Source organism: Lepisma saccharinum, chromosome 23 (genome assembly GCF_977018435.1).
Source record: "Lepisma saccharinum chromosome 23, izLepSacc3.1, whole genome shotgun sequence".
Taxonomy (NCBI): Eukaryota; Metazoa; Arthropoda; class Insecta; order Zygentoma; family Lepismatidae; genus Lepisma; species Lepisma saccharinum.
The window spans coordinates 11,116,294-11,129,987 of record NC_139251.1 but is presented as its reverse complement, the minus strand read 5'-3'; positions in this window follow the sequence as shown (position 1 = coordinate 11,129,987).

The window sequence follows — 13,694 nt, the reverse complement described above, 5'->3', positions numbered from 1 at the left end:
TATTAGATATAGTACTTAGAATTGGACATTAATCGCTTAAAATCTAATTTTGATATCGAATGCAACACAAATACAACGCCATTTGAAGTTAAACCCTAAAGTCAAACTGGAAGAAAATTACATTAGTCAAATGAATGCACGGGATAAATGAGACTCGCTGCAGGTCCTATGGTTTGCCAATTGGCTTGTCAAGGCCACTGTGTTATCTTCATTCAATTTCTTGCAAATTTTTCTGCATGAAGCAATGCACTGGGGGTATAAGGAAAGTAAAAGTATGTTTAAAACTTCTAAATTATTTTTCTAATCAGTTAAGGTTAGGTTTATGACATTTCACATTCGGTTGGTAGATATTGGTAGATTTTTGATTGAATTCACAAGGTATTTGAGGAAGATGGGAATGTTTGATTGAGTGATTTGGTTTATTATATTTCAAATTTCAGCCACTTCTGGCTAATCGTGAAGATGAGGATGAGTGATGGTATGATGAAATTGATGAAGGGACACTTACAAATAACACCCATGCCCAGGCCGGGATTCGAACCGGGGACCTCTGGCGTCGTAGAACGATATGTTAATCACTCCGCCACGGGGGCTGGCGAGGTGGGAATGTGTTTTGGATTTTCTTTGTATGTGCGAAAATATTTAACTGTGACGCGCACATGCTTTTGCTTACATTAAAGTTCACCTTTTCACGAAAACGAGGAATTGACAAGTCACCTTAAAACATGCATGTATATGCATTTAATACTACTAAATACGAAAAGAAACCTTGGCCGGCTCTTCAAATTATCCACCGAAGATTGAAAAGAGAAATAAAACAACTTTCGAGCGTTTGGCTTTTCCTTGCTTGCTCTGAGATCTGAAGGATATCGGTTTTGTATATATAATGATAGTATTTTCAGTGCTTGAAGAACGTCGTTAGGCACACATAATTATGTTACAAATAAATACTTTGTCAAATGTTTTACAAACATTCCAAACTTAGACCTCTTACGAGTTGATCGGGAACCATCTCAACTCAATATTTTTTTTAAAAAATACAACACCCTATAGATGTCTGAGGAAGTACCGAATACATGGCTTCTAAAAGACACATCTGCCATAAATTATTTAAATATATTTTTATGCTTAGCTATGGGATTTTAAAATTAAAATGAACTGAAGTGATGTGGACTCTATAAGTATGATATATTCAATAATATGGTTTCTATATCCAGTTGGTGAGAGACGATTATTCCTGGTTGGGATGGCTGAAGATAGAGGAGAGGGGGGGAATCCTCCTCAGCCCCTTTAATCTCACACTGCATTAAAAATCAATAGCTGTATCTTTGTTCGCAAGTTTCACATTTCGAACTCCTGATATTCCGTTTCATTAAATTCAAAACGAGCCCATGAACAAGGTCCAGAGCTTTATATTTTTCGGGATTGTTATCTGGTTAAAATCTGTTTTTAAAATGACAATAAATACTAAGGAAAACAAAGAAATAAAAATTATTTATGCCAATTTTTAATTAAAAAAAGCAGAAAATTCGTGTGCTGTTCTAAAATGGAATATTTCCGATGCCTTCACATTATACCTATAGGTACTACCTTTGAATTAGTACTATATGCGTAGTATATATATGCGCGCGCGCGCGTGTGTATATACATATATATATATATGAGGCTGAATTTTGTACCCCCCCAAATGAAAAACGTTCCTGCGCCACTGGTTTGAAGTAGGAATTGTTTTGTTGCCCGAGCTGTGGTAGACTTCTGTAAACGCGAGAAGATAGCATCACGAAGAGTTTGCGATCTCGTTTTCCTACATCCCGAGTGAAATGTCGAATGAGAAGCTGCCAGATTGTCTTCGTCTGGAAACAATGGATCAGAATCGACTGATCGACCAAATATCCAACATATTGGCATTCTAAAAGAGAGTCTGACTATCAGACAAGATCCTGTGTTCGACTCCCAGGGTGTTTGATATCATGTATAATGAAGAATAAACCACGTTCCAATTAAGGAAGGAAACTAGGTAAGTAGCAATTGTCTGTATTACAGCCATCTGTATGCTCTGTAAATATTATGTTACAAAATTTGTATATCTTTCTGACTTTCTGTGATTTTTCTTCATTTAGCCTTCACCTGCAAATGCGGAAGCTGTTGCTTCTTAGGTGGGAAGGTTGGCTAGACATACAAATATAATTAATTCCTAGTCATGCAGCGAATAATACTTATAATATAATCATGAGTTATGGAGAAGCAAATAACTTATGAAGCATTTTCTGTTTCTATTTGTTGTGTAGTGGTTAACAAGGTGGATTACGATGCCAGGAGTCCTGGTTCGAATCCCGGACTGGGCGTTTGTGTTCTTTATGATGGTCCTCTCATCAATTTCACATCACTCATTTTTATCTTCATCTTCACGATTAGCCAAAAAGTGTCAGAAATGCGAAGTAAAATAAACCAAAGTAATAATTTATATATTTATATATTACGCCGCTTTTCTACCTCTTGGGTTAAATGCGACGATGATGATGAATGATGAGCCGAAGGAATGGCAATGGGACAGACATGATACGACCATACCTGTCCAATGTCCGAACCTTGGACCTCTGGTTTCGTAGCGTGTTATACTCACTTCAGTGGAATTCTTAGGAAGAAAAACTGTAAAAGTTGGTTGAAAAGAAGCAAAGTTGTACGATGCATAAGAAGCCATGTTTAGTTCTAAAACCTTCCAATTATCGAGTTCGTGTTTTAAGTCCACTGTATGCACAGTAAGGCTAATCGGGGACCCGACCCACTATGTGCCTCCACCTGGTTTCGAACCCGGGACACCTTGATTACAAGGCGGCGACGCTACCACTGCGTCATCGAGGAGGCCGAGAAAAACTTGCAATTAGTCAGTAAAATTAATATTGAGGGACAAGGCCTGTGAAGAGTTCTTTCTTTCGGTTGCACGTGGTCATCACATCGAGTCCCATAGTTTCGAGAGCAGAATTTGCTTCCATATCGCTTTCAAGTACTTCCCAAATTGTCCTCACGATGTTGGAACAGCACAGAAATTTTGGAACTAGTACAAGCAGGCACATAGCCAGGGAAGGGTCTCGGGAGCTGCAGCCCTTTCCCGAAATCCTACAAATTTTAATAATGTGTAGTAGTAATTAAATTTACTTCATTAAGAGGATTAACCATCTTGTATATGGTAAGTTGCAATATACCAAGAAATTCATCTTCAGCGCATTTACTCTTCCCCCCAACCTTTTCGTCTTAGATGGCGGCTGCCGATAAGGGATAAGCACCTTCCGAAATCAAATTCTGGCTACCGGCCTGACCACCAGGGATCGAACCTTGAACCTTTCGATTCATTGATTAATTGAACTGGTGTTTTAAGTCCACTTTATACACAGTAAGGCTAATCGGGAGTGGACCTACAGTTTAAAGTGAGTTAAACAACTATGTGCCTCCATCGGGAATCGGACCCGGGCAGGTTCTTGAACCTGCCGAACCAAAGACGAGAGCGTAATCATTTGAGCGTGTGGAAACTTTGTTTTTTTCAGTGCCATCATATATTCAGTTTTCCACACACAAATAAGATTGATTTTAAGAAATTAGATCTTGCCATCTCGAACAGAAATTGCACGGGAACGTTACTTCCTAGGGGACTACATACCGATACTTGATGAGGATATACGAGTGGATGAGCTAAGAATGGCGATTGGGAAATTGAAAAAAGGGAAAGCGGCTGGATTGGATAATATCGGAACGGACTTCTTTAAAGCAATTGGGGAAGACATTAATATGTTAGAAAATATCCGTAGACTACTAGATAAGATTTTCAAAGAGGGACATTTCCCGAAGGACTGGGCCACATCAATAATTTGCCCTATATATAAAGGCAAGGGGGATAGGAGCGACGCGGGCAATTTTAGGGGTATCTCTTTGCTTCCAATATGGAGCAAAATATATACGCATATTTTAAACCTTAGAATACAAAAGTGGTCAGAAATATTTGAAAAAATTTCCCCTTTACAAGCAGGATTCAGGAAAGGGCATAGTACCATAGATAATATATTCATATTGCACACATTAGTACTTGAGCGAATTAAAGAGAAGCGGAAAAAGTTGTACGCGTGCTTCATTGATTACGAGAAGGCGTTTGACAAAGTCCACAGGGGTATTTTGTGGGGGAAACTGCAAGAAAAAGGAATGTCGGCGCGCATGATAAGGGCGCTACAAGCTATTTATGAAAACGTACAATTTTGTGTGAGATGCGATGGCCACAGAGTATCATCATTACAACCCTCGCATTCCGGGTTAAAACAAGGATGTATACTGTCGCCAATTTTATTCTCTCTCTTCATTGATTGGGTGGCGAACGAAGTATCATGGGAGCAGGGCGCAACCCCATCTATAGGGGAGCAAGAGATACCTGTACTCTTGTATGCGGACGATATAGTCATCATGTCGGAGACAATAGAGGGGCTACAAAGGGGACTAAATAGCATATACGAGGGGTGCCAAAAATACAAAATGACAGTTAACATTAAAAAAACTAAAATCATGGCTTTCAAAAATGGGTATACTTTCAGCAAACAAGAAAAATGGAATTACGGGGGGGAAGTAATTGAGCCTGTCAAGCGTTTCACGTACTTAGGAGTAACATTATCTATGACTGGAAGTTGGACGCAACATATACAGACACGAAAAAGCAAAGCAAAGCTCGCAATAGACCAAGTAATACGTACCATAAGTAAAGTACCGCAAATGCCGTTCTCAGTGATTCAGGGTTTGTACAAGTCAATAATAACAGGAACTTTGAACTATGGGGTTGAACTGTGGGGGGCAAGAGGAGGGAGCACAGGCGCAAGCATTCAAACAGAATACTACAAAAAAGTGTTGTGTGTAAGAAGAAGTACTGCCAATTGTGGGGTACTTAAAGAATTAGGTCTAAGCAAAGAGACAGTACAAGCTAGGATGAGAACTTTAAAGTATTGGCTTCAGCTAGCAAGGGAGGGTAACACGACACTTAAGGGTCAATGTCTGATAATGCAAGTAAGAGAAGAAAATACACGGAACTGGGCGAGGGATATAAAAAACATGTTGAACTCTATTGGGATGGGGTGGGTTTGGGAAGCAGGAGGGAGGGTAGATACATCAGTTGAAAATCAAATTAGAGGGAGACTTATGGACATAGACAGACAAGAAATACTAGCCGACTGTCAGACGAAGACTTCACTAAGAGATCATTTGAAATCAAGGGATTGGGGGAAAGCAAGATACATAAACTTGGTAGGCAAAAAAGAAAGGGGAGGGATAGCATGGTTCAGACTGGGGGGGTGGAAACAAGTAAAAATTAAGAATGAAGCAGGGGAAACTATATGCTCTTTGTGCGGGGAGGGAGAGACGGGCGAGCATCTGCTCTCTGCCTGCCCCTCTACGCGTGATTTACGAGACAAGTGGGTTGAGAACGTAACAGAGAGGGAAATAATGGAAGTGGTAGAAGACAGAAGAGGAATCATAAGTGAGATAGTGCAACGAGTGGGGAGATATTTGTGGGAAGTGAGGGAGCGACGGGGAAAGGCGTTAGCTGACAGCGATAAGAACGAAGAAACCGCACAAAGTGAACCGAGCGTGTAATACGTGTACTGTGGGTCTAGCAGTGTGCAATGTGTATGTGTTTTGTTTTGTTTTGTTCTGTTTTGTTTTTCACATTATTCAACAAAGAAATTCAAATTCAAGTAAGTCTCCAGACAGGAGGCCGAATGAACCGGACACACAACTTTATTTGCATGTGCAATATTTCGATTGTTAAAATATACTAATTATGTTTAATTTTTTCTTTTGTATCTGATCAACTGCTAAGAGTTATTTGTATACTAACGTAAAGAAGGTACAATAATAATACATGACTTTGAGGGAAGAGAAAGTGTGTGTAATGTAAAATTAATGTAGTGCGTACAGCGTACAGCTCGCACAAGGAAAATGTAAATAAATACAATACAATACATAGAAGATTCGGGTCCTCCCTCTAGAATCGTGCTTAACGCTGTCGTCTTGAACTAAGGGATACCGGATTCGATTCCGGTATGAACTGTATACATGAGATGCCTAGCTTGAACTCATTACGCACACATTTCATATTTGCACTGTTGGCAATACTTGTAAACCTGGTTCCAGCAATTTATATCTAAAACCACGGAAAAGGGTTTTATCTATTTCTCAATTTTTTCCCAGCAAATTTACAAATCTAAAGACTAATGACATTGTTCTTGGTGTATCAGCCATTAAGCTAATGAGATCATTCTGCATTTAGTTTCCCGAATAATGGCTGTGGATTTCGCGAGAGTATATCCGTAGCCTGTTGGGGGCTACAAAAGAAAATGATGTTCCTTTCCAATTTATTCATTGATTGAGTTGGTGTTTAATTTCACTTTAAACTCAGTAAGGCTAATTGTGTAAAATTTGATTCATGTTTGATACAAGATAATGTATAAGGATGAAATGTGTAAGTTTTATATGTACTTTTCAGGGACGTAGCTAGGTTGATCACACATACATATATAATGTATGTATACAGTATAGGACTATATAGTGTATAAATAGTTTGTTAGAAAAAATCTTACGTTTGGGCCCCCCAAACTGATCAACCTAGCTACGTCCCTGAAAAGTACATATAAAAGTTACACATTTCATCCTTATACATTATCTTGTATCAAACATGAATCAAATTTTACACAATTACATTCATAAACCTATGTAGATGTACCTACAGTATATGTATACATAAATGTAAAGAAAGTAAAGAAGAAAAAATAAAAAATAACAAGATATTAAGTAAGAATGTTGTCCATTAAATTGCATTTGAAGTGAGGAAATTTTGAAAATAGTTCAGGCGTATACCCTTCTCTAACCAGTAATTATACAAGCTACACATTCGTCGCAGGGGAGCTAATTCTGCGGATTTTGTACGGGTGCGGGAAATTTGCAAAGAGTTGATTTCTTGATCGCAATTTTAAATGGGGTACATAAAAAGCTATTTTTGAAAGCAGAGGGGAAGAATCCAACTTGTCGTTAAGAAGAATGAAAAGAAAAAGGAGCTGATGTATCGTTCTTCTCTTTGCAAGGGAGACAATGTCTAATCTAATATGTAATTCGTTATAATGTGTCAGGTGTACGGCAGCCATATACTATTTTGGACGTTCTCTTACACACACATTTATGTATAATATATACATATGTTCGTATATGTATGTATATACCGTATATATATCAGTAGTGTATACTGGGTTAAGAACCTGTGCTATCGCACCATATCATAGTGTTCGAATGGACAAACATTTGCTGGTGGGGGTGTTTTTGTTATATTAACTCATTTGGGGTGGCGGGTTGAAGTGATGTGACTTTGTGATTACAAATATATACCTCATAAATAAAATATGGAAATGTACACTGTCAGTAAGGAAAGAATTTCATTCCTGTTTGCATAAATAACAGGCCCATATTGTGAAATATTATGTATGCCTATATACGAGAATGAAAATAAATTTTAAACCTACCTATTTTCACGATTTTAAGTTCGGGTACTCCTTGTTTGCGCAGTGACAACGTTGTTGCCTTGAAACTAAGGGGTCCCGGGTTCGATACATGTTGGTTTAGATACCACTTTAACTGTAGGTCCGATCCCAATTAGCTTTTCTGTTCATAAAGCGGACATACAAGAAAAATCCACAACGATTTGGAGCTTATCGTCATTCGTAATAGACAGCTTGTTAATTATGTCCCTCATTTCAGTTCACTACACAACACAACACAGCACAAAACATATCATTCACAAAAATACAATCCCCTCACTACTGTATACACACGCTGCCTCTAAATAAATTCCACGCACCAAGACCACTCGACGCGATCTAGACTAGAACTGGTCCTTGTCATTTCAGTAATTTTTAAATACACTCATAAACCATTCAAGCTCAGCCAACAATTTTCTACTCCCCACTGTATCTCTAGTTGTTTGAAGGTCAACCACCTCCTTTTCAACTCCTCTGCAAGCGGTCAATGATGTTCTTGTCCCTGCCACATGACAAACTTTCCCCTTGCCTGCGATAATTTGGCTTCAAAATTCCCAATTCCTGTGAAAATTACATGCTGGGAAAATTTGGTTTGCAACATTGACCCAGACTGTTGAGGAAGTTCAGTGGGTTTTCTCCTGCAATATGAAACCCTGTTCTCTCTCCTGTAACAGTTGGCTCCACAATTCCCCGATCCTGGGGAAATTACATGCTGGGAAAAATTGGTTTGCACCATTCATCGGAACCCTGTCAAGCTTGCCCGTCACCCCAATGGAATTGCCTTGCCCTCCAAGGCTGCGCCAACCGCCTCGCGAATTCAAAGAAAGCTGGTAATGTTTCCAACTCCTCTAAGAAATCAGGTTCATCTTCTTATTGAAATGAACAATTTTATGCACATTTTCTGATAGATATTTTTTCTGTATTCTGTTCACTGAGTCTGGGCTTCGCAGATAGCATATATATATATATATATATATATATATATATATATATATATATATATATATATATATATAACTTTTCCCTATAAAGTTCACCTCGAAGCGCTTAGTTTCTGCGCTATAAGCGCTTAAAATCTATCCTGTACGTATGCAATCCAACACAGCAAACGCTTGCTCTGGCATAACTACCAGGAGCCGGTGGCAGGGTTGCCACTAGCATTCCTCGTTAAGAGAGACGACTTGAAAACAACAACTTGAGAGTCTTGCCTGAGCAAAATCCAAAATATTAATGATACTTGAGATTTTGTAAGAAGCATTGACAGTATTTATAAACTGACCAAGAAAAATAATTGGCACACTGAAATTCAAGATTACTCATTCTGAAATATCTCCATGATTGATTGATTGATTTGGTTTATTTTAATTCGCTTTTCTGCCACCTTTGGCTAATCGCGAAGATGAAGGTGATATGATGAAATAACAAATGATACCAATGTCTAAACCAGGATTTAAACCCGACGACACCTGGCGCCGTAGCGAGCTGTGCTATCCACGTCACCACGGAGCGTTTCGTGTATCATGCAATATCAACAACTGCAAGGGACACGTAAGGTAGGGGAAATCCACGAACGAACAATGTAAATAATACGCAAATGTGCAATACGAATGCCCTTTACAGTTCGGCGCTTGGTATAAGTATGCATTTCTTGGCTTTGGTCTTTAATAAGCACTAGTTTTAATGTGTGAATTTAAAACGACGCTTTTCATTAAATTGAAAGACGGACCCCTGTGGCGGAGTGGTTAGAAGAACGCGCTACGTTGCCAGGGGTCATGGATTCGAATCCCGCCTTGGGTATGGATGTTTGTGAGTATCCATTTATCAATTTCATCATATCATCACTCATCCCCATCTTCGCAAATTAGCCAAAAGTGGCAGAAAAGCAAAGTAAAATATAGCAAATCAATCAATCAATCATTAAATTAAAAGAGCCTTGAAATTACTTCCTTATGAGACGAACACGATTAGCAATAATGCTAGCACAGATAGGAATAATTTTCAAATAAATTGTAATAACATTACAGTCTGCGTGTTCGAAACGAGGCAGCAAACACATCATGTTTACATTTGTTCGTTCGTGGATTTCCCCTATCTCACGTGTCCCTTGCAATTGTTGATATTGCATGATACACGAAACAATCAGTGGTAACGTGGTTAGCTCAGCTCGCTACGGCGCCAGGTGTCTCGGGTTTCAATCCTGGTCTAGACATTGGTGTAATTTGTTATTTCATCATATCATATTCATCTTCGCAATTAGTCAAAGGTGGCAGAAAAGCGAATTAAAATAAACCAAATCAATCAATTAGTCATGCAAATATTTTAGAATGAGTAATCTTGAATTTCAGTCTGCCCATTACTTTTCTTGGTCAGTTTATAAATACTGTCAATGCTTCTTACAACATCTCAAGTATCATTAAAGTTTTGGATTTTGCTCAGGCAAGACTCCCAAGTTGTTGTTTTCAAGTCGTCTCCCTTAGCGAGGAACGCTAGTGGCAACCCTGCCACGCGCCCCTGGTAGTTATGTCAGAGCAAGCGTTTGCTGTGTTGGGTTGCATACGTACAGGATAGATTTTAAGCGCTTATAGCGCAGAAACTAAGCGCTTTCGAGGTAAACTTTATAGGAAAAAGTTACTTGTTTTTATGATATCTACCAGCACTCAAGCGTTGTTGAAAGAGTTTTGCGACACCCTGTATAAATAATAAATAAATAAATAAATATATCGGGCATTCCATGTCAAAGCGCCACTGAATCTCAATTGTTCAAATTAAATGCAATGCTGTAGCTTTATCCTATCTTGTGAGTGAACAATCTAGAATCTTCATTTGCATAAAAATTTCAAGTATTATAGATAATTAGGTTAAAAGGTATTTCACATTGTTCGTTAATTTTAACTTTTGTTTTCTATTGTCTCTCCTTTAACTGTCATATCTTCCCCTCAACTCCAATAGAATATTCGAAGGTCATCTTCTCACCTTGTCTTAAATAATCTATTTTTCATTTGACAATTCACGAAAATTAAGAAAGTTTGTTATTAAGAGAGGCCTGGAGGTTGGCATGAAAAGAGTTTTCCTGCCCCGGCACGATACAGAGACACCTAGCGACATATCAGTGAACTAGCAATTTTTCTCTGTTGTGTCCTAAACTAGAGGAAGAGCACAGGCCGGAGGGCAGAGGACCTCCCCCCCATGGTGGAAAGACTTGCCACCATGTTTCCCCCCTGTCTTCACCACCCCCTCCCCTTCGTGACCGCTGCGAAAGGGCACCGCCTGTTTCATTTCATTCTGGTTTCGGCTTCTTTCAAGATTTCTCCACTGGCAAAATATTCACTGCTGGCTGGCCACAGCAGACAGTCAGGACCTTCACAAATCAGATTTGGACTGAATAAATTTTGTTGATTACAGTGGCTGCTATAATTATGTAGAATTTCTCTTTGTGCGGTTGAGATTATAAAGTGAGAGTAAAGAAGGAGGTAGAGATTATCAGTTGAAAGTAACGACGAATCAAGTAAGAATAACTAATTGAAAGTACGCTGTGTGAATGTATAGCATACCAGTGGCAGTGATAACAAGGCAGAGGCATACTAGTCGCCATTTACTTTCTTTTTTTTTGTAGGGGGTTTCGTGTTGATACAAAATTTGTATCTAATAGTAATAAGCACAAACAATAGTAACAGTTATTATTTTAACTACTACGAACAGTGCTGATAATAATTCGAGATGGACGGGAGCGAGACTATTTCGAATTTAAAGGAAAAAGTCTCGGATATGTGGAATGACCTAGGGATAATCAGAAGAGGCGAAAGACAAACCAATGGAACAAAATGTACAACTACAGTAGTAGCAATGATGTAAGGTAACGAATAGGTAAACATTGAACTTACACTTTATGTATTACCCATCTTAAAAACAGCTCAAACGTATTTGAAACTTTCTACATGTTATCATTTTGTATCATTATGACACGTGCATTCCCTCGAACTAATATTTATTGTTGTTAATTTCCTTTCTCGTTCCACAAATGTTTATTGGTCTTTCCAATTCTAGAAATATTTTTAATGTTATTCGTAATACCTTTAATTTGCTGCGTGATTTTTGTGTTATTTAATATTAAGACCTATTACTGATGATGTCACAGAATAGTGACTCACCTGTATGTATATATCTTGTAAGACCTGATGCTATGGTAATTATGTACTGTGTTCAGTTTTTAGCTTTGGCTTTCGCACCCCTCAGGATAAGTCACGTATCATATCTGGTCATCTTGCTCCGAAATAACTACAAGTATTACGGTCACAATGGCAGTCTTACGGATGACGTCAAGATGGAATGTTTACTGGAAACCGAACAATTGAAATGTAACACCACCGAGAGTGTAGATACGTTGATTGATGAATTTAACGAAGTTCCTTTGCGAATCATCAATTATGTGTGTGTGTGTGTGTACACGTATTTCCTACCTGCACCGTTGACTCACAAAGTACTACATGTGAAGTAAAACAGAGGATTCAAACACCCGCGCGAAAAAGCCCTCCCTTCAGCCTGGGGCAATTTTCGAACAGAGACATCTAGTGGCCAAGTGGCGAACTATGATGAATGAAATTCGGCTGAAGCGGCCGTATCTTTCGCCGTCGATAATACATGACATTTTTAAACAATCATTTTGGGCCGTGCAAGTGACTTTTGAAAGAAAAGCCCTCCCTGGCTTAGTCATAAAAGGATTGAGCATTACGTTAGTATGCTTCATAATGGCCATTTTCGTTGGTGCTACCCACAAATCCTATAACCATTCTGTGCTTATTTACGTATTTCCTTATGGGAAATTGAAAAAAAATAATGGTATTTGTGCACATTTATCGAACTGAAATTGCATAAATGTGTCATGTACTTAAAGTTTCATAAAGTAAGTTCACATCCACTGTGTGTTTTCCGGCAAATTTTTGTCCTAAAACGTTATATTCAACAAAATGCAAAAAAAGCCCATGTTAAATTTAAGCGCTTTCCACGGCGACCTTCGCCAAACTCCACCTCCCTCTTAAGTAAAGAGGCAGTGCTTGGTATATCCCACCCGTGACACGAAATTGTTCACGTTCAGCTATGAATCTGGGAAAGTATTTTAAGAGTCGTTACGATTCATTGAAAGTTTTAAGTCTCATATTTCATTGTACACAAACTGTAAGGAAAATGTTGCTTAACTGTCAGTTTAATATCAAAAAAGTAGTCCGCGTGTCCCACTCCAGACAATTAAATGCCGTACATACTATATTCATAAAAACAGTACACACACACAGACCCTCTGATTAAAGGGGCCAAAGCATCGAAGAAAGTTCAAACTGAGTAAGTAAACCCTTATTTCATCTCACTGTTTTATTCTATTGATGGGTATGAAACGGGAGAGTGTGTATAGTGTGTTTTCAGATCCGCCGAAAATCACTGTATCAGAAGAATTTAAATTTCCGTGGTGTCAATGATCTGTGCCCCCCCCCTTTATTTCCACTCTCTCAAAAGAACTACACACAATTTATTCATTCCCAACAGTAACGTTTAGCCACTTATTGCCCCCCCCCCATTATGGCCTCTTAATGCTAAGCCGTGTCTACAAAAGAAAAGTAAACTGTCCTTGCTCCCCCTCCCCACTTTTGCCACCCAATCGCAGCTACTGATTTTCAATGTGGGGGCTATTTATTCTGTAGACACACAAAGGTAACACAACGAACGAATAAAGTGTGTGAGGGCGTTAATAACAAGACATGAACTAGAGAAGATGAAGTTGGATTCTTCGTTTTGCAACTTCCTCCCCCCGTAGTTGCTCGAAACTCTCGTCGACTCGAACATAGTTATTTTTATAAAGAGCATAATATTGTTTAACAACGGCGATAAGATTCCATTACACTAAATTTCTAACTGAGAGTATTGCTCCAACGATAAGATTCCATTACACTAAATTTCTAACTGAGAGTATTGCTCCAACGATAAGATTCCATTACACTAAATTTCTAACTGAGAGTATTGCTCCAACTGCACCCTCTTACTACCCCACGCCTATGACAGACAGACTTAATTGATTGATTGACGGACGGACAGACAGACAAATACACACGCACGCGTACATACACGGGCATCTTAACATAAGCATATTTC